We start from the raw sequence: 3629 nt of genomic DNA, 5'->3' as shown, positions 1-3629 counted from the left end.
GGGCGAGCGGGCGGCGGACGGGCGGTGACTTAGATGAAAAAACGGAATCTCAAAACACATTTTTGGTGTTTTAAGAAAAGCGTTTATTTTTTGGATTTTGTAAAGGGTCAAGTCAAAAAATCACCCCAGTTGCCAAACATCTTTCATTGTTTAAAAAAAAAAAACGAAAACGGAAAAAATGTCATGATTGCGAAACGATCCCAACTATTAGATGTTGATTCTAAATGCTGCAACCCTGACAGGCCTTTTTTATGCCCCAACGGTTGTGTTAGATGACTCAGTATTCGCCCCGATGGCTGGGGTATAGCTTCTTTGTAATAGTGTACATGACATATTTTTTCCCTAAACCAAACCCATTGCTCAATTGTATTGATGTGAAACAATCCTTTTCTCCATCCTTATAAGATATTCTATCTAGAGTTTGGTATAGGATATTTTCTTCTGACAGTGTACCTTGCACGTGAGCAACTGTATTCAAAAAGCTGAGGAAACAAAATATTCCCTCTCCTCTATTTTTATTCCCTTCCTATTCTTTTCTTTATTTTATTTTTTTCTTTTTATTAAGACTTTCTGATCTTTTTTTACTTCACGTTTTATCAAAGTATGTCTTGAAAGACCTATTTTATCTTCTACACACTGTTTTTTTTTTCAAGTTGGTGTAGGTGTTGTTATGGTGTGCTGTCTTCTAACAACTAGTTGGCGGACCTAAGCCTAACATAAGGCTTATACAACTTCTAAGTGGTTGAGATCCATAAAACTTGGGAAATTAATCTTCCATTGGTCAATGAAAAGTATATTAAAGAGAATTCTCTAGAAAAGTTGGTAAATTATTTGATATATAAGATAATGAAACTAACAAGGTCGAAATTTCCACAAGAAACATGTGTTGTAATTTATTCATTCATTAAGCCACAATACATACAAAGTACTACAATGAGTTTTTGTTTTAGAAATGTGTAATTCTTCCCCGTGGCCAAAATTTTATCTCGGGGAGGGTCTGTTGTGCGCAGCGGAAATTTCGGCAGCACTTTGGCAGCACAACAAGAGTTAGGTTGCAATAAGAATTCTTGTGTATCAAAGGAAACAAGAATCTGAAGCCTAATATCCCATCAAAGTGGGATATTTGCTCTTCCTCTCGTCAGCTCTAGGACTGCGCGTCGAGGGAACCTAAAAGCTATTACAAATCACACAAATAGCAGTACAACCAATTTTTACGTGGTTCGGCAAATTGCCTACGTCCACGGGGCAAGGAGGGGGGAGATCTACTAATAGAGGGAGAGAATACAAATAGGGTTTACACAAGAATCTCACAAATAAAACCCTCACACAAACTCTCAAATCCCTCACACAATATCTCTCAACAAAAGGCTGCACAAAACCCTAAAAGGGACTGCCCAAAATCTCTCTCAAAAGCCGCTGATTTTCTTCACCAAATAAAGCCGCACAAACTCCAAGAACTCTGCTCGAATTTTTCTGCCGCAGCCGCTAAACACCTCCTCGCACACAAATTAACCTAGGGAATCATAGGTTATATATATATAAAAGAAACGGGTGGGCCGGCCTTCATCATGCGGAAAGGAAACCGTGGAATTAATCAGCGTGGGCTCACGTGGCCACTCACAATTCTCCACCTCGGTGAAGTTTTCCCAAAACCGAGCCGACACCAAAGCAACCAAATGTCCCACTTGTTGTGACCAGTACGAACTCAATCCACAACAAGTCGAGAATCCGAACGAGAGTCCAAACAATCTCACCCCCATCAAAATCAACTAATCCAAACCGGCTGCATCATAAAGACTGCCTACGTATCCTCTTGCCCAAGGAATCAAGCCAAACGTAGTTCATCCAAATGACCGTCAACGGCCTCAACAATCACGAATATGCAACAAGTTTCGACAATGATCAAACTTGTTGCTCGGAACCACCTTAGTGAGCATATCCGTCGGATTATCCTTTGTGTGGACTTTCACAATTTCCACATCACCATCTTCAAGAACATTTCGAACGAAGTGATAACGAACATCAATGTGCTTCGTCCGCGCATGAAAAACTTGATTCTTCGCCAAATAGATAGCACTCATGCTATCACAATGAATAGTGACGGACCTCTGCGATATACCAAGTTCCTCCAAAAGTCCTCGAAGCCAAATAGCCTCCTTCACAGCCTCCATAACTGCCATATACTCTGCCTCTAACACACCGGCGCACGGGTCAAAGTGAACACATACCCCGTCGTAGACCGGCGTTTATCCAAATCCCCGGCATAATCCGAATCAACATAGCCAATGCATAGCTGCCCACCTGTAGTGTCCCGCTCATAAACTAAACCAACATTGAGCGTACCTCGAATGTACCTCAAAATCCATTTCACGGCGTCCCAATGACCCACACCTGGATCGTGCATGTATCTCGATACCATGCTTACCGCCTGTGACAAATCTGGCCTCGTACATACCATCGCGTACATCAAGCTCCCAACCGCACTCGCATATGGAGTCTTCGACATCAACTCTCTATCTTCAACTGACTTCGGTGAAAGACCAGCTGTAAGCTTCAAATGGGCTCCCAATGGTACACTAACTAGCTTCGTATCCATTCTAACATGGAATCGCTGTAGAACCTTTTTCAAATAAGTCACCTGTGTCAAACAAATTCTGCCCTTCTTCTTGTCTCTGCCGATCTCCATTCCTAGAATGCGCTTCGCCTCACCCAAGTCTTTCATCTCAAACTCATTTGATAGCTGAACTTTCAATTCATTTATAGCTGGCCTGGAAATAGAGGCAACCAACATGTCATCGACATAGAGCAACAAATAAATGTACGCACCTCCTTTCAACTTGCGAAAATATACGCAAGGATCAAATTGGCTCCGAGTGTACGAATGACCAAGCATAAAACCATCGAATCGCCTATACCACTGTCGAGGAGACTGTTTCAAACCGTATAGCGATTTCTTCAATCTGCAAACTAACTTTTCTTTCCCTGCAGTTCGAAATCCCAATGGCTGAGTCATATATATTTCTTCATCAAGATCACCATGAAGAAATGTCGTCTTCACATCCAACTGATCTAACTCCAAACCATACTGTGTGCACCAAAGCTAGCAGAATCCGAATCGAAGAGTGCTTCACCACCGGAGAGAAAACCTCATTATAGTCAATACCTTCCTCCTGTACATAGCCCTTCGCAACCAACCTAGCTTTGAACCTCAATGGAGTGCCCTCAATGCCCTCCTTCTTCGTGTATACTCACTTGCAACCAATTGCCTTCCGCCCCTTTGGAAGCTCAACAAGCTCCCATGTATCGTTCTTATGAAGAGATTCCATCTCCTCCTGCATAGCCACCTGCCACGAATCAGCCTCCGAACTCTGCTCGACCTCTCTGAATGTAGTAGGCACCAACTCATCGATACTCTCCACCGTAAGTGCATACGTAACTGTGTCGGCATACCGTGCTGGCATCTGTATGTTTCTCCTCTGTCTCCGAACCGCAATAGGATCCTGAACCTGAGCCGTCGGTTTCTGATCCTGTACAATTTGTACTCGTATCCTCCGTGTCATCGTCGTGCTCGCCTGGCGTCACCTCAGTCGGCACCTGCATGGATACTGTACCATCTGGACAATGTGGAG

This window comes from Asparagus officinalis, chromosome 3 (genome assembly GCF_001876935.1).
Source record: "Asparagus officinalis chromosome 3, Aspof.V1, whole genome shotgun sequence".
NCBI classification, from domain to species: Eukaryota; Viridiplantae; Streptophyta; class Magnoliopsida; order Asparagales; family Asparagaceae; genus Asparagus; species Asparagus officinalis.
The sequence above is the reverse complement of the archived record's forward strand: the minus strand, read 5'-3'. Positions refer to the sequence as shown.